Source organism: Acinonyx jubatus, chromosome A1 (genome assembly GCF_027475565.1).
Source record: "Acinonyx jubatus isolate Ajub_Pintada_27869175 chromosome A1, VMU_Ajub_asm_v1.0, whole genome shotgun sequence".
In the NCBI taxonomy this organism is placed as follows: domain Eukaryota; kingdom Metazoa; phylum Chordata; class Mammalia; order Carnivora; family Felidae; genus Acinonyx; species Acinonyx jubatus.
In genome coordinates this window covers 220,348,922-220,367,764 of record NC_069380.1, presented here as the reverse complement: position 1 = coordinate 220,367,764, position 18,843 = coordinate 220,348,922, and the positions used below count along the sequence as shown (strand labels likewise).

The following is an 18,843-nucleotide window of genomic DNA, read 5'->3' as shown; positions in this document are numbered from 1 at the left end:
TCACTGCACGCTGTGGTGTCCCACCACAGATTGCTTTTGGATGAATATTAAGGAACTTTAAATTTGTGCACACGCATGCACCCGCCCACACACACATGCACATTTTGAACACATAGGACAGGTAAACAGTTGTATGTCAGGCATGGTTGGGTTTCTGAGTTTCAGTTAACTGAAACCAAGTAAGTTTTCTGTGGCAGGTTTTTTAAAAGTATTGTCTGCACTTAAGGCGAACAGGATCACCAGTGCATGATAAAGTACAATTTTGTTAAATATCTACAAGAAAGATGACAACAGAAATTAGAACAGACTTGCCACGTAGTATATGAAAAAACAAAAAACAAAAAACAAAACAAAAAAAACCAAAAACCCTGTACCTAATGTGAACAAATGATTTTGTCCCATGGGTATGAATCTACAATAAAAACTTCTACTTCAACGGCAGAAACATCATTTAGAAATCTATCTATAGTCACTTGTGAATATCAGATTACAAGCTTTATATGTTCCATTTATTTCATGATATTTAGAACAAGAGATCATTTGCCACCCCACCCCCCCCCTAAAATCTGACTCTGGGTAACCAATAAGTGGTAATTACCATACTTCTACAACAATTACAACTGTTCCATTTACTATGAAGAAAATTCTATGATTCCATAATCCTTCACCTGCCTTCCTATTTGTATTTTGCTCTTTTCTTCTAGAGACAAAGCATGTGCCTTGGAGAACCTCAGATAGTAATCTGGGTTCTTATTTGTGGCAAAATGATACCATTTGTTACCTACCTTAAGCCTAGGATCAAAGTAGTTACTGATTATTAACACCTTACTAACTCTAATTTTTTTTAAGTTTTTATTTATTTTGAAAGAGAGGCAGAGAGACAGAGACAGAGGAACAGAGAGAGAGAGAGAGAGAAAGAGGGAGAGAGAGAGAGAGAGAGAGAGAGAGAGAGAGAGAAAGAGAGAGAGAGAGAGAATCTCACGCCAGCTCCACACTGTCATTGCAAAGCCTGATGAGGGGCTTGAATTCAAGAACCCAACCATGAGATCATGACCTGAGCCCAAATCATGAATTGCATGCTTCACTGACTGAGCCATCCAAGCATCTCAACACTTTACTGACTTTAAAGTAAGGAGTATAAGCGAGCTACTAAACAAATTTATCGTAACTGGTTGTAATCTGTTAAAGGGCATTTCAAGTCATTTTACCGATATTCTTGGGACTGTATCAAGAGCAAGTATTTACTGCCCCAGAGTTAGGTTGACCTTAAAATTCATCATCAAATGTGCACTCTCTTTTGTTTTAAACCAGGCCCATCAGGTTTACAAAACAGAAGTATGGTTGACTTAGAAGAATTTTGGAATAAAATCATTTTGGCTGTCTGTTATCCCATTGCATTTACTGTGGATTTTGTTGGTGTTAGAAAGTGGGAATTAAAAACTTTTTAAGAGACATTTAAGTCTAGAAAGATAAGAGAACACACATATTTTGTCTGCAATGTAGCCTCACAAAAGAGAACAAAACAAATAAAAAACAAGGTCTTGGTACTTCATTCTTGAGAGTCAGGAGGGAGCCTAAGAGTGAGGGAGGGATGGGTTGGATATCGTCTGGAAGAATATGAAGGTCCACTGCCATATATTTTGGAGAGAAGAACCAGTGAACCTTCTGCACACATGCAAAGCAAGCACCTAAACAGGAAACAAATTTGGTATTAAAATATCCCCTATTTTAAATAAGTTACAGGATGTTAAAAGTGGCCCAGGTTAAAATATTTATCTTCTTGGAAAATCATTTGAATATTTATCTATAAAGGAACCAAGTACTGTCTCTCAAAATTCAAATGGAATTATCAAGATTAAGTCACAACCCAATGAACTAGAGTTCATCTAAAATAGTGCTATGAGTAGTATTGCAACATGCAATGGGATTAATTCTAACTAAACTAGATTTAACAACACATATTAATGACATTTTTTCCCCTAAAATAGGCATGCAGGAGATATAGTGCTAGAATCCCGACCCCTCACCACAAGATATATTGATAAATAAGGTGTTTTCAATGGTAAATAAGATATATAAATGGATTAATATATGAAATATATGCTAGACTTCTTTTTTTTTGAATTTTTATTTATTTATTTTTGAGAGAGGGAGAGATTGAGCACAGGAAGGACAGAGAGAGAGAAAAGGAGAAAGAGAATCCCAAGCAGGCTCCACACTGTCAGCACAGAGCCTGATGCAGGTCTCGATCTCACAAACTGTGAGATCGTGACCTGAGCCAAAATGAAGATTGGGATGCTTAACAAACTGAGCCACTCAGGTGCCCCCGTGCTAGGCTTCTAATACCAAGACGATGGTGCAGACCCAATTTTCCCTATTCCTGGCTCATAAGCAAAATTATAAATACTGGAAAGGGCAAAGGGGTGATCATCAGTGAATACTAAAACATGGTAAGAAGAGTGAGACTTCTGTCATACTGGGTTTGAAGGAATAGGACAGTGGCAGGGTGTCTTACATCCTTCAACCCAACAGAAGAATGCTACCCAGAACTGTTTTTTTTTTCCCCCTGACTCTTCAACCTGATAACAAAAGGACCTGAGTAGGCTGATTTCTCCCCTGGATCAATGGAAGTCCCTCTGATATTATCAGATGAGCAGCTAACTCTGAAAACGGAGGTTTGGGGAGCCCCACCAAGCAGCTAATGGATGCACTCTGCTTCCTCACAGAATGCAACGCTCTCCTTTTCCACTAAGAGCTACTGACACAGGAGAGCAGAGATGCTGGAGAGACCCAACAACCTCTGGTCAACTCCAAGACGTTTCTTTACTTGGTCTTTAGATGGTCTTTAGATGCTTCATTTCTGTCCAAGGACATTAGGGAAGCCAATGGCCACCAGTAAGGGCATTCCACCACACCACTCCACGACCAAGAGACCCTTAGCAGAGGGGCCTGGGGAAGACCCACTTTGCCCTCATAGGTAGCATCACCTGAGATGAATGGGGACCCTGGGGACTCCATATAAACTAAGCAGACGAAAAGAATACCACAGTCACTGAACATTTACTGCCACTAGAGCCATGGGCCATAAAAGTAGGCGAAAACCCATTTGCTAAACCTAAACTGGGTGGTGGTCTGTTGAGAAAAAAAAAAAAGAACATTTAAGTAGGATTCAGAGCCTGCAATAATAATAAGAAAAAAATATCTGGAAAGTAATATAAACTAACCCACTACACAAAGAACCAAGAATATCACAACTTGAATGATAAATGACAATCAGCTGATACCAACCATCAGTATGAACAGATAGTTGGAAGTATCTGACAAGGATTTTAAAGTAGCTTTTGTGAGAATGCTTCAGTAATAAATTACAAATTATCTTGAAACAAATGGTAATATCAGTGAAGCATTTATTAAAAAGTAGCCAAAAGAAAATCAGAGAATCAAAAAATACAATACTAGAAAAAAATACTAGATTGACATGAGAATAGAGTGGAAAAGACAGAAGATAGAATCAGTGAACTTGCGGGCAAGATAATAAAACTCATCCAATGCAATTCACCATATCAATAAGTTAAAGAAAAGGAAAAAGAAGAGTCATAAAATATCTGGGAAGCTCCAATGTCTATTCATGATAAAAACTCAAAACGTTAGAAATAGATAGGAATTAACTAACTTTGCTAAAGACCATATGTGATAAACCTGTAAGTGTCATTATACCTAATAGTGAAGAGCTGAATTCTTTTCCTGTAAGATTAGAAACATGGCAAAATGTCATCTCTCGCCACCCTTACTCAACCTAGTACTGTAAGTCCTAGCCAGTGCAGCAAGAAGGCAAAGGAAATAAAAATGTGTACAGATTAAAGGGCAGAGTTAAAATTCTCCCTATTTTTAGGAAACATCATTATCAAGGCAGAAAACCTTCACAACCAATCAAAATATTAAAAGCTCCTAGAACTAGCAAGTGACTTCAGCAAGTTTTCAGGACAGAAGATCAACAAACACCAATCAACACTAACAATGAACATGCAGAAACTAAAATTAAAACATCACACCTTTTACAACCACGCTAAAGAAAGTCATAAACTTAAAACTGGCACAGGAAACAAACATGCACAGGATGTTTTATGCAATGTATGTTGAAAACTGCAAAATGCTGATGCAAGAAATCAAAGAATAAATAAAGGTATCGTGTTCATGAGTTGCAAGATTCAACACAGGAAAATGTCCGTCCTTCCAAAATTCATCAGTTTAATGCAATGCCTTTATCATAATTCCAGTAATATATTTTATAAATATAAACACGCTTATTCCAAAATTTTAAAGGAAGATAGAGGCCCTTCATTAAAATAATCTTGACAAGGAAAAAACATCTTATCTTTGACATTAATGCTGCTTATATAGCTACCGCAACCAAGAAGGTGTGGTATTGTTTGAGAGAGACATATAGATCAATGGAATAGAATTGATGACCCAGAAATAGACCTACACAAATACGCTCAACTGAATTTTAACAATGGCACAAAACCAGTGCAAAAGAGGAAGGACAGCCTTTTCAAGCAATTGTATACAAAAGTTATCTCACAATTGCCCTGTAGGCATAAATGGGAAATCTAGAAGTATACAACTCATGGTGGGGCCAGGGAAGGGGGGAAGAAAATCTTGGTTACCTGATATTGGGAAAGGATTTTTTTTTGATTTGGCACCAAAAGCATGATACAGAAAGGGAAAATTTAATTAGTTGGATCTTACTGAATTTAAAAGGTTTTTCTCCATGAGAAGCCTATGTGAAGAGAATCAAAAGGTAATATAATTACTCCCAGAGACTGGGAGCATTTGCCGACTACATATCCAACAATGTGTCTAGCATATATAAAGAACTCTCAAATCTTAACAGTTAAAAAAAAATAGAAAATGAGCAAAAGCCCTGGACGGCCATTTTACCAAAGAAACAGGCTGTCAATAAGGACACATAAAGTTGTCAAATATCGTTTGCCGTCAGGCAAAAGGAAATTTAAACTACATGAGATCAGAATGGCTAAAAAAAAAAACCAAAAACCAAAAAAACAGCAGCACTAAATATTGGGGAAGAAGTGAAGAACCGGGTCACTCATAGATAGCTGGAGAGGATGTGAAATATCACAACCACTCTAAAACACAGTTCGGTGGTTCCTTAATAAAAGGCAAATGTGTTACTACCATGTAACACATCAACTGCACACTCTGGAAAGTATCCCAAAGAAAGAGAACTCATGTTCACACATGCACCTACAAATGAATGTTCAGAGAAGCTTTATTGGTGATAGCTCCAAACTGGAATCAGGCCCAGTGTCCCTCGGCAGATGAATGGTTAACCAGCATGTGGCACACGCATGTAGGGGAGGCCTATGTGGCAATAAGAAGGAACAAACTAGTGACACGTGCACCGACTTGAGTAAGTTGGTAAGTAATCTCCAAAGCCTTGTGCCTAGTGCACAACAGTCAATCCCGAAAGGTTGTATGCTGTATACTCTCGTTTCTATGACATTTCTGAAATTGTAGAAAGGAAGAGGACATTCATGTTTGCCAGGGGTTACAGATGGTAGGAGGGAAGGGGGATAAGGTGGTGACTGGAGGAAAGTACTAGAGTTACAGAAGGGCGATGTGATGGACCCTTGTGGGGTCGAGTTTGTTCAGTAGGGTAAGTGTGGCAGTGGGGACACATGCACCTGCATCGATGATAATGTTTTTATAGAACTTAATAAACAGACATGCAAATAAATAATTACAAGGAAGTTTTGGGAAATCTGGTGGATTATATCAGGGTCCACATCCTGGTTGTGATAATACACTATAGCTTTGCAACTAATTACCATCAGGAGATACTGGGCAGACTTTGTGAGATATCTCTCTATTATTTCCTACAACTATGTGTGAAGCGAAAATTATCTCATGAAAATGTTTAATTTAAAAAGCATACTTAGTTGGACAAAAACAATGATGCGCTCTCAGAACTTTAAAAATACTCATAGCAGATAAGAATCTGTTGTTGTTCACTGGGACGGGGTTGGGGGGAAGAACGTGAACGATATGAGCCTCTGTTTTCTTAACATGGATAAATGACATTTATTTCTTCCTCAAAAATCATATTTTAAAGCAAGTGAAGAGATACCTAGCGATCATATTTGTCTCCACGTTTTTACCAGAATTGAGTCTAAACTATGTTAGATATTAATTTCCACTTAGTTCAAAGTTAACAGACATATCTTAGTATCTTAGTGATTAGACATATCAGATCTGTGCTTAGTGCCTTTTAAAGGTATACTTTTCTTCTAATCTTTAGTTACAGATGTTGGCTCAATTTTATAATTTGAATGTTTAAATACGTTACAAAGTATAGATGATATGATAAAACATCTTAAGGAATTATGGAAAAAGTGTAGAACATAGAATCTTTACATAGTGTATGAAAACGTATGAAAATACCATCATTGCTGCACAACCACCCCAAGAGATTTTTTTTCCTATTGTCTAAGAACTAACACATGGAAAACAATGAATTCAACATGTTAGTTAAAACTGGTGACTATGCAGTTGGCTCTGATAAAAAATGTTACTGCCATACAGTATCTTTCCCATGTTTATATAGCCTCAATATTTAGCACATGTAAAGTTTGCAGACTGTAATTTGCGAGAAACATTGTAACACAATTCGCATTGTCCTTTATGTGAGGTTCCCGGAGCCTTTCTGCTCAAGATGGCAGTTTGAGCACAAACTTTTTTTTCTTCTCCTTGAAGACTCATTAAACTATAAAAATTATTTAAAAGACTTAAGCACTATGCGAAGTACGGTTTGTAAAGTTTTCCCCAAACACAAAAGAAATTTCAGTAGGTTCTTAACATAAATTTCAAATGAAATAATGATGATTGATATATAAGGACAAAGGAAACTATATTCTTAAAAATGTGAGGAGGGAATCTGCTATACCTGTCTTGTATATTTCCTGAAAAGCGTAGGAGAAAGCAACACCGATTAAAACGGAGGACGGGGGTGAAATGTTCTAAATCATAAACGTTATGGAAAAATTACAGAAAAAATACTTGACATCGCCATGCAAAATACTCCACAGCCACCCATAAACCTCTTCCAACAATAGTGCATATTCCTGGAAAACAGCAAGCAGAAATTTTTAAGAAAAACATAAATTGAGATATCTTAGAGAAAGAACTCTGCCAGCTAGTGATAAAAGTAGCCCAAACTCTGCCATCTACTTCAATGCCTTCCAAAGCCAATGGTAGGATTTCTATAAACTAATCCTAAAAAAAAAAAGAAAAAAGAAAAAAAAATTGGAAGTAATGGTAGCCTTTCTATAGTTGATAAAGGAAGAAATAAAAATGTCAGTTTTTATGTATGTGAAAAAGATGACCAAAGGAAAAAATTTAAGAACTAATGATAAGACAATGTGTGGAGAAGTAAAATAGAGACAGGATTATAAACCAGTAGATCTTCATATAACACAGTGGGAAATTAAAATGAGTGAAGTAATGTTAACATAAAGGAGCTAAAATATTAGATCGGTTTTGATCTGTAAAGGATGGCTATGAGAAGGGACTGGTAAGGAAGAAGGAAATAATAATTTTGTTAAAACTGTTTTTGTACGATTTGACATTTTTCCCCTATGTACATGTATTATATAAAAAAATGAAAATCAACATAACAAAATAAAGGCGATGTGAGAATATGTAGAGTAAAAATACTCAGTCTCATTTAATCATATGTTTTTAAAAGAGGAAGAATAATTTCACTTACGAGTTTTAGCATCATTCAAGTGTATTCAAGACCGTGAGTGCATTAAGATGATCGTTATTTTACAGATGTCAGTTACTAAATCAAAGAAACAATTTCCAACACTATTAAAGATTTTTGTCATTTTGCTCAAGGTATCTTTATATACTATCAGTAAACTGAGCCTAAAAACCAGTGGTTCTAAATGATACTAAGTTAGGATTATTTTGGTAACTTTAAAATATACTGATATCAGGGTTCTATTTTTCAGATGTTCTGACTTAATCTGATGTGCAGTCTGGGCTTGACTATTTTTTAAAACTTTCTACCTGATTCTAATATCCAAACAAAGTTGAAAACTATAGCTATGTGCCTTATCAGTATGTGTGTCTAGTAATATACACGAGATCAAGGCTTTGTTTGCAACACATAACCTAAGTGTAGCATGTATTTATCTCCTTGTTCTTTTCTTTTGTTTTAATGTTTCTTTATTTTTGAGAGAGTGAGAGTGACAGCGTGAGAGGAGCAGAGAGAGAGGGAGACACAAAATCCAAAGCAGGCTCCAGGCTCTGAGCTGTCGGCACAGACCCTGATGTGGGGCTCAGCTCACAAACTGTGAGATCATGACCTGAGCCGAAGTCAGACTCTCAACCAACTGAGCCACCCAGGCCCCCCACTCCTTGTTACTTTCAACATTTCTTACAGACATTAAGAAAAATACAGCTGCAAAAACAGAATAGAAATAACTTAGATGCAAATTAAAAGCTCTTCAAAAGGAGGCTTTGGTCTCCTATAGCTGCATTGACACTCCTCCTCCAGAAACATAAATATTTGTTTGATGTTGTTTGTTCAGATAATTGATATGTAATTAAATATTATTTTACTATTCTCCATCTCAATGTTTATAAAAATAGTAATAAAACTGGAATCTCCTCACAGTCAATTTAATTCAATGGAATAACAGGGTTCAAAGAACAAGAGTAACAATGGCAATCCTAGAAGGAGGAGAAAACAGCCCAAAGTCTTAACATAAGTCGTAGAGAAGAAAGGAGTGTAATTCCAAGTAAAATACATACAGGTCTCTCTTAGAACATTTCCTTTCTGCTTACTGTCCTCTTATTTTAATTAAAAGTAGTTTATATTACCTTGAATACTATAGACGTGTTTAATACTTCCCATAATTTTGATATAACAACACAAAGAACCCATGCATGCAAAGCAGCTAATGAACTGAACAAGCAATTACCAAGCAGACAAGATGTTCCAGAACAAGTTTATGAATCATTACTTTTAGTTTACACACACACACACACACACACACACACACACACACACACTTCAAACTAAGTCAGTGCACATTGCTGAAATGAGTTCAAAAAAAGAAAGTGATTTCTATTCTGAGGGTTTTTTTTTAAATAGAACGAATATTTATCTTGGAGACACAATGCATAAAATAATGAAGTAAAACAAAAGTCAAATATATTAAACTTTCCTATACAGTTGAGGATTATATTAACCTAAATGCTGGGTATGTGTGTATGTGTGTGAGTGTGCAAGTATGTGTTTTGTGGACCCCTGTCTTATTTTTGAAGAACTGAATCCCCCATTGCGAGATTTTTGGTGGAAGAGTGAATGCTTTTCAATTATGGAAACTTCCGGAGCCAGACTGCATCTCCTCCTTGGGGCAGCCAGACTCCCAGCACATGACTGAGACTGAGCCAACATATGCTCTTACCTGGAGTTTTAAAACTTCCCAAGTGACAAAAAGACCAAGGGGAAGATCAAATGTTGTTTGTCATCGTGTTATCAAGAACACAGAAGACAGCAGCAATGCAAACCCAGGGGTAGAAATATAAGTGGCAATGTTCTGACTTCATCGTCTTCTGGGCATCAACTTGGCTGCATTTGCAGCCACTAAGCCCCCTGGTTTCTGCTTTCCTTCAACACTGACTCACTAGCCTTTCTGACAATTCTTGTGATCTATCCACTATCCATCTGGAAAGTTTTATCTTTAAATTACTCACAGGGAGATTATGTTGCAGTCAAGGAGGTGATTCACTAAATCATGCCTCTGAGTACAAGCACCCACCCACACCCCCATAGATAGAAGTAAACTGAACAATAATAACGTATGCTACTTGAAATCAAGGAAAAGATAATCAGGTTTGGGGCGGCGGTTCATGGGTTTGAGCCCTGCGTCAGGCTCTGTGCTGACAGCTCAGAGCCTGGAGCCTGCTTCAGATTCTGGGTCTCCTCTCTCTCTCTCTCTCTCTCTCTCTCTCTCTCTCTCTGCTCCTCCCCCATTCACACTTTGTCTCTCTTTCAAAAATAAATAAACATTATGAAATGTTTTTTTAAAAAAAGAAAAGATAATCAGGTTTCATCTTACCAGTCTTCATATTTTTTTTTACATTACTAAAGTTACTAGACCCACAGTGTTTAATTTCAATCTTGATGTCTATATTGTTGTGACTTTTACAGAATCATACTTTTGTATATTATCTGTATATGGTTTTTCCTTTCTGATTAGTCTAAACCTGTACTGTTTAATATTGTAGCCAATGGCGACAAGTAGCTATTTCAATTTAAATTAATAAAATATAAACATTCAGTCTCTTAATGGCACTAGCCGCATTTAAAATGTCCAATAGTCACATGTGGCTAGCAGCTACCATAAGGAATAGTGCAGATATAAAATATGGTCAAAACTGCAGAAATTTCTGTTGGACAGCATGTGTCTAAACCCATTATGATAGTTTGACACTTTTCTTGGTTAAATCAGAAATTCAGACTTAAGTTAATTGGCAGAGGTTGACTGTCATTAGTCCAGTGTGGTGCTTGAACGACAGCCCAATAAAGCTCAAAGAATGGGTGTATATATTTTCCATTAAATGGATTGTTCCTATTTTATATTTTTATGTTTTGCTTTGTTTCTCTTTGTCAGGTAAACAGTGTAGATTGTCTTCAACCACGGGACTCTGATTGATAGAGAAATTCACACCTCCAAATGGGAGGTTTTAAAAGACAGATCCTAACAGGTGGAATTGAAAAAAAAAATATTTGGGCACTTAAAATCATTGTATCGAGCTGCAAGGAAGGGGATCCTTTTCATTACAGAGCAGACACTGAACTGTTGGCTGCGTATCTCAGGCCTTGAACTTGACAGACTTTAGAAGCTTGAAGCTTTAGGGAACTGGTTAGAATCCTAATCACATCATTTGTATTTCTGATTCTGCCTCTGCCCTGAGCCTGTTCTGTTCTTCAGATATGCAAACTAGTAAATTATTTCCCATTGTTAAAAGAGTTTTTACATGGTTTCCTTCAACGGCCGGAAGGAAATTACTAACCAATACAAACATTGTGTCAATCACCAAAGGAGATGAGAAGAGTTCAGGGTGAGTAGCAGGCTGAGGAATATGTAAAGTTTTACAGGTTGTGGACAATTAATGGCTAAGGGTCAACTGATAAAAGCCCTGAAGAATATGGATAGGTCTTCCACAAGTAAAGTAAGTAAATAATCCATAGATTCACATTAATTTATAACCTTCTTCCTCATCGACAACTCAGTCTTCTTGAATACAGGTCCACCCTCTAGACACAACTAAAGTTGTTTGGGAGAAAAGAACCTCATGTGTTAAAACAAACACACACACACACACACACACACACACACACACAAAGTGAAAAATACAACTTTTTTCAATTAAAAATGTGTTATGGTTATGTTTTTTTTTAACATTTTAATGTGGTATAATTGACATACAAAAGATGTACATGTTTAAATATGCAACTTGATGACTCTGGAGATAAGTATATATCTGTGAAAGCATCACCACAACCTATGACATAACAAAAGTTTCCTCCTCCCCTCTTTAGTAGCAGTAATTGTGGTGGGTGTGGCAGTGAGAACACTTCACGTGAAATCTATCTTCTTAATACATTTTTAAGCAAACAACATAGTGTTCTCGTCTCCTCAAACATCAGAGCTCATTGTCCATTTCCTCCCCCTTGAGACTGTCTCCTTCCTTTTCTACGATGATTCTACTTCTGTTGTCTCTGCTCTCTCTTTCGAATTCCATTTTCAAGCCGTTTATACAGACCTAGACTTGTCTTTCCTCTTAAAACTTCACGTTCCCCAGAATTCCATTCTGAGCCTACAGTCCATAGAATTATCCCTAAATCTCTATGCCTGGCTTCAGTCACCATTTAGATTCCAGGGTCTCCCATTCCTACATTTAGCCTACACCCTTGAGTGCATTTCTCTATACCTGCTTACGTGTGTGCCCACAAAGCACCCTGGACGTAGCCGGTTCAGGTTAACCTTGCTCCCAGACAAGATCCACGTTTACTCTTCAGCCCCTAAGTATGAGAACCTTGCCAACTATCTTCAAACAGTTTTACATCGCATCTCTCACTCTCACTCAATGATATCTGTCAATGCCGCGTCCGAAAAAATTGTTTGGTTGGGGCACCTGGGTGGCTCAGTCGGTTAAACATGATTTCAGTTATTCTTGATTTTGGCTCAGGTCAGAATCTCATGGTTTTAGGGTTTCAGCCCCGCACTGGGCTCTGGGGTAACAGTGCAGAGCCTGCTTGAGATTCTCTCTGTCTCCCCTTCTGTCCGTCCCTCTCCTGCTTGTGTTCTTTCTCTTTCTCTCTCTCAAAATAAATGAATAAATGTAAAAAAAATGATGTTTGGTTGATTTCCTATTCTGAAATTCTTCTGTGATTACCAAATTCAAGTTTAGATTGAATAATGGTAAAGCATCTTCTCTGTCTCCAAACTTGGTCTAACTATCTCATATCACTTCCCACTTGAAAATCCTTCAATTCATTCCCAAACTTCTGGACCATCTCCTTGGACTCTCCTGCCAGGACAGGTGTCTATGGCCCATCATGCTCTCCAGCTTCATCCCTGCTCCTTCTTTTCAACCCACACTCTGCTCCAGCTACTGTTCTTACATGATTTTGAATGCTACATGTTCACTTCAGATATGTTGTTACTAACATTCCATTGTTGGTCTTTGAGCCTATATATTCTACCAGTCTCATTTGTTGTTGGCAGCAACATATTAGTTCACGCTCTTTCTCTTCTGAGGATCTAAGTCAAGAATTTTACTTCTCTTCTTGTACCAGCACCCCTGTGCTTAGCACTGTTACTGCACCTTTAGCAATGTGATCCAATCATTTCTTCTTGAATTTGGTTCCTCTTCATGACTTTCACGAATTACTGGGAATGCATCTTTCATTGGAATCCTCTCCAGATCTTGCAGAGTGTATGGCATGCTGTAGTTTTTTTTTTTTTTTAACCATCAAATTCATGCTGAAGCAGTGACTTTTGAAGTGAAATATGCTTCTGACAATCATTTCATTCATCTGCCTTATTAATGTGAATAATAAACTCTGTTTGTAAGTTTGGATTTACCAAGGTTAAACAATTACGTAGTAGGAAAATCAAGGCTACCTGTCCAAGGTGAGTCCCACCACTGTCACTTATATATGTGCTACAAGTATGTCTCAAGTCCTCTCCTGATTCCATAACACATTATACAGTACATGGACACATGTTCCCTTCAATCATTATGGGAAAGTAAGTAAGCAAACTACACTCTATTACTTTCTGTTTCTATATTAACTCTTTTACAGAAAATAAGCTACTTTTGATTTTCCTGGACTTCTTCCCTGCAATTCAGTTGACCATAGGGCAAAGTGATTGCTTAAAAACAAACAAACAAAATAACACCATGTAATTTTCTTCTCAAAAGTCAACAATGCCTTCCTATTTCTCTAAATATGAATTATAGGCACCCGGGTCTTTCTTTGAATCGCAAATCCAAAATGTCTTTCCATGACATTTTGGTTATTCCTACACCATAGACATGCTTCCATTCCCAATAGTCATAAACACGCATACCACCAATTTGGACTGATTAGCTCCTATTCATTTTGAGATATCGCCTGACTATTCTTTCCTCAGAGAGTTCTTTTATCATCATCAATCTTGGTGTTACACTACACACGAGCACATTTTATTCCATAATCCTCAATCATGATTTATAGTTGGATATGTATTTGTGTGAATGCCAGTTTAATATTGATGTCCTCCATTATATCTGTTTTTTTCATAACCATATAGTCCATGCTTAGAATACTGTGCAGAACTAAGGACTCAAGAAATTTTGAATGAATGAATATATCCTAAATAGTATTCAATTTTCATTAAAATAAACTCAACTGCAATCAAACTATAGTTCTAAATGATGCAAATCAAAGAGAAAGCTATGAGTTTAGTACAGTTTATTTTTTTAATTTATATTTTGTATTATTTTTAGTGTGGAAAATTACTTCTTAGCATATATTTTTTTAATTACTGTGAATAAAGTGACAAATCATACAAATGAAAATAAATATCCTAGAAGAAAGGAATTGATTATATTTCATTTTAATTCTTATAAACGAATGCTTGATATTTTCTTGATGAATCTCAAAAACAAAAATAAAATCCTAAATGTATCTGAAGACCCTGAAGGCTCAAATTTCAAATTAAATAACTTTTCTATGTGAGAGCCAGTGCAATTTAATGTTAAAAATCCATTGAATAAAATCAATAAAATAATGGAACAGATATCCTGAGAATAATCTAATACCTATGTTGAAAAAAACTCATTTTCTTAGGGAAAATTCATGTTGAAATAAATCAGACTATAATTAGTTAAGAAGTGCTATCAAATTTTTAGAATGCATATTTCTACTCTTTCATATTTTGGGAACATTTAGATTAATATCTACTTCTGCATGAGAATATTGAAGCATGGTGAAACTAATAATATTATTTACATCCAGAAGAGATATTGAGAAAATTGCCTAATTCAAATATATTTTATATAAAGAAAAACCTGAGGCAAGATATGACCAATAAATGGCAGACAAAGCTAATAAAGACATGTATCTTACTATAAATGATAAAAAGAATGTAAAAAAAAATAAAAGTTAAAGTATTATATGAGTGAACTAGAAAAAGTGAAAGATAATTTACTGGGGAAAAGGAAAGGATAGAGAACTTAGTACCACAGAGATCATATCCAACTAGCAGCCAGCTGATCCTTCCGGGGGGGAATTAAGCTGGATAAAAGTTCTGGGGACCTAGAACTCAGTTTTTACATCTCCTAAATATTAGAAGTCAGGACTTTTAGTCTCCCCAAGGTATAGAATTAGAATGAAGATATCTAAAGAAAGTAAGACTACAGGGGCACCTGAGTGGCTCAGTCGGTTAAGCATCCGACTTCAGCTCCGGTCACCACCTCGCCGTCCATGAGTTCGAGCCCTGCGTCAGGCTCTAGGCTGATGGCTCAGAGCCTGGAGCCTGCTTTGGAGTCTGTGTCTCCCTCTCTCTCTGCCCCTCCCCCGTTCATGCTCTGTCTCTCTCTGTCTCAAAAATAAATAAACGTTAAAATAAATTAAAAAAAGAAAGAAAGCAAGACTACAAACAAACAACAACAAAAACCCTCCATGAAATGAAAATTAGACTACTTACCCACCAGTTTAAGAAAGTACAGGGAGGTTAATGTTCTATGAGGAGTTCATGGTTCTATCAGGAGTTCTGCAATAAACTGAAACCAAATCCTACAGCCCAGATGAAAGGTGTAAGCTTTATATTTTTAGCGTTATTTGCATTCTTTTTGTTGCCATTTTCATTGAATGTACAGACAAGAAACTGTACTTAAAAATTAATATTCATTCCGATTTATGAAATCAACTGGTTGCCAGCAGACAAAAAGATACGTGGCTTTTCACTGATATTTCTCAAGCCAAAATCCCAACTCCTACTTATGCACTCTATTAAGGACAAATGAATTTAAAATTTTAAAAGGCATACTTGGATCAGAGCTCCATGATGGAAGGTAAATAGACAAAAGAAATATGCAAATTAATCAAGCAGAAAAATAAATGAGAAAATCTGAACCAGATTGCTAAATGAGTAGATTGTGACAATTAAAATACTAAGAGAAGAAACAGAGGCCAAAATGAAAATATAGGTCATTATATATAAAAAGGAAAAATGGAACCACACACTACTAGAAATTTAAAAAATGTATTCAATTCATGTGTAAGTCAAAGAACATATTCAGCTTAGTTGGAGAGAGGATTAGTATGCTAGAAATAAATTTCACAGAAATTATATCAAATAGAGATTTCAGAATGAAACAAAAATGAGAAAATCAAAAATGCAAAGAAATAACATACAATAATTCTGTAATTACATATAAAAACCTCCATAAATATACAACTACTGATTCTACATGATTGTGGGTTGAATTTTGTGCCAGCAAACTTCATACGTTGAAGATTTAACTGTCAATACTCGATTTAGAGAGAGGGTCTTTACAGAGCTAATTAAGTTAAAATGAGGTCATTAAGCGGACTCTAATCTGACTGAAGTCGCCATGAAAAGGGGAAATTTGGACACAGAGATGCATGTGTGAGAAGAAAACCATGTAAACCTGAAGGTAAGTAGCTAAACTAAGGAGAGTAGCCTACAGAAAGACTTCCCTCAGAAACCACAAGAGGAATCACCCCTGCCAACATCTTGATTTCACACTGCTTGCCTTCAGGACAGTAAGACCACGCATTTCTGTGGTTTAAACTACTTGCTTTATAGCACTTTGTCACGGCAGCCCTTGCTAATTAATACATAGACTGAGAAAAATAGAAAGCCAAATAAAGAAAAGTAATCAAAGCTTGAATCTACAGTGAATCTACAGACCACAAAGAAAACAGTATAATCCTGAAATCAACGCAAGCAAAAGAAATTAAAATGATGGGGCCCTTGGGTGGCCCAGTCAGTTAAGCATCCAAGTCTTGGTTTCCGCTCAGGTCATGATATTGCGGGTTTTTGAGTTCCAGCCCCACAGTAGGCTCTGTGCTGACAGTGTGCAGCCGGCTTGGGATTTTTCTTCTCTCTCCCTCTCTGCCTCTTTCCCACTCTCACTGTCTCTGTCTCAAAATAAATAAAGAAACTTCTAAAAGTCTTAAAAATGAAATTACAACAGATTTCTCATAAAAAAATAGAGTTCATCATACAATATATCCGTAATAAATCAATAATGGAAAAACTCATTACATTCCTATACACACAAAACAACGATTCAGTTAAACAAATTTTAACAACAAAAAAACCAAAAAGAAAAAAAAAAACAAAAAAATTTCACTACTCCCATGTTAAACAGAAAAACAAATAAAAGAAAGATTATATTTATGGACGATAATAAAATCAAACCAGAGAGGTGCCTCGGGGGTTCAGTAAGTTAAGTATCCAACTACGGCTCAGGTCATGATCTCACAGTTCATGAGTTTGAGCCCCGCGTGGGGCTCTGTGCTGACAGCTCAGAGCCTGGAACTTGCTTCAGATTCTGTGTCTCCCTCTCTCTGCCCCTCCTCTGCTTTCACTCTTTCTGTCTCTCTCATAAACATTGAGAAAAAAATTAAAAAAAAAAATCAAACCAGAAGGAAGAAGGGTGGAAGCAGTAGAGAACATAGGTATTGGTAAACCTGAATTAATCCAAGCAAAATCTGATGTTTGAATAATTGTAATCAAGAAAAACCTAGAAAGTACTTTTTTTAATGAGGAAAAAGATATTAAACAATTGTAATATCAAAAGTGAAGAGCAAAGAGTGTTTAAACATCCTAAGTTCTTTGTATTGCTCAGGATTGCTGTAAAGGTATCCATGTTAAACTTTATGAACTGTATCAGTTCACCAGAACACTCCTAGGAGAGAGCAGGCAGTAATGCCTCTGAAGCCTTCATTGGCAACACTCAGCATCACTCATCACCAGGAACATGCAAATCCAAACTACAATGAGATATCACCTTACACCTGTCAGAATGGCTACAATTAAAAACATAAGAAACAACAAGGGTTGGTGAGGATGTGGAGAAAAAGGGACCCTCTTACACTCCTGGTGGGAATACAAACTGGTGCAGCCACTGTGGAAAACAATAAGCAAGTGCCTCAAAAAGTTAAAAATAGAACAATGCTACAATCTGGTTCTCACTATGGATATTTAAAGAATACACAACAATCTTTCTTTTTTTTTTTTTTTTTACCATTTTATTTTATTTTTGAGACAGAGAGACAGAGCATGAACAGGGGAGGGGCAGAGAGAGAGGGAGACACAGAATCGGAAGCAGGCTCCAGGCTCTGAGCCATCAGCCCAGAGCCCGACGCGGGGCTTGAACTCACGGACCGCGAGATCGTGACCTGAGCGGAAGTCGGACGCTCAACCGACTGAGCCACCCAGGCGCCTCACACAACAATCTTTCAAAGCGATACGTGCACATTAATGTTTATACCATCATTATTTATGATAGCCAAATTAATGAACAAGTCTAGGTGTCCATCAATAGATGAATGGATAAAGAAGTTATATATATATATATACACACACACACACACACACACACATATATAATGTATATATGTATATGTATATATATGTGTATATATACACATATATATAATGTATATATGTATATTTATATATATACACTATATATACACTTATTTATATAGTATATAAGTATAGTATAATATTTATAGTATATTATAGTATTGTATAGTATATATAGTATAGTGTATATAGTATTGTACTATACATAGTATATATAGTATTATACTATATATAGTATTATACTATATATACTATGTATAGTATTATATTATACTATATATACTATACTATATTATACTATATACTATACTATATCTAGTACTTTCTATAAATACTATAGTATTTATATAGTATATAAGTGTATATAAATACACACACACACACACACACACACACACATATATATATATATATATATCTACACTCACTAATTTCACTTAGCATTACACTCTCTAGATCCATACATGTCATTGCAAATGGCAAGATTTCATTCTTTTTTTATGGCTGAGTAATAATATATTATACATATAATACATATAATATATATAATAGTGTACTAATATATGTTAATAATACACAATATATAGCATATATATTATATACTACTAATATGTAATATATTACTAATATA

At 36.0% G+C, this 18,843-nt stretch overlaps 1 protein-coding gene across 5 annotated transcripts in view; it reads right to left on the bottom strand.

Annotated features, from left to right (window-relative positions):
* CDH18 (cadherin 18) overlaps nt 1-18,843 on the bottom strand; it is a 995,271-nt gene that overhangs the window by 307,313 nt on the left and 669,115 nt on the right. The gene's annotated exons all lie outside the window — the stretch shown is intronic.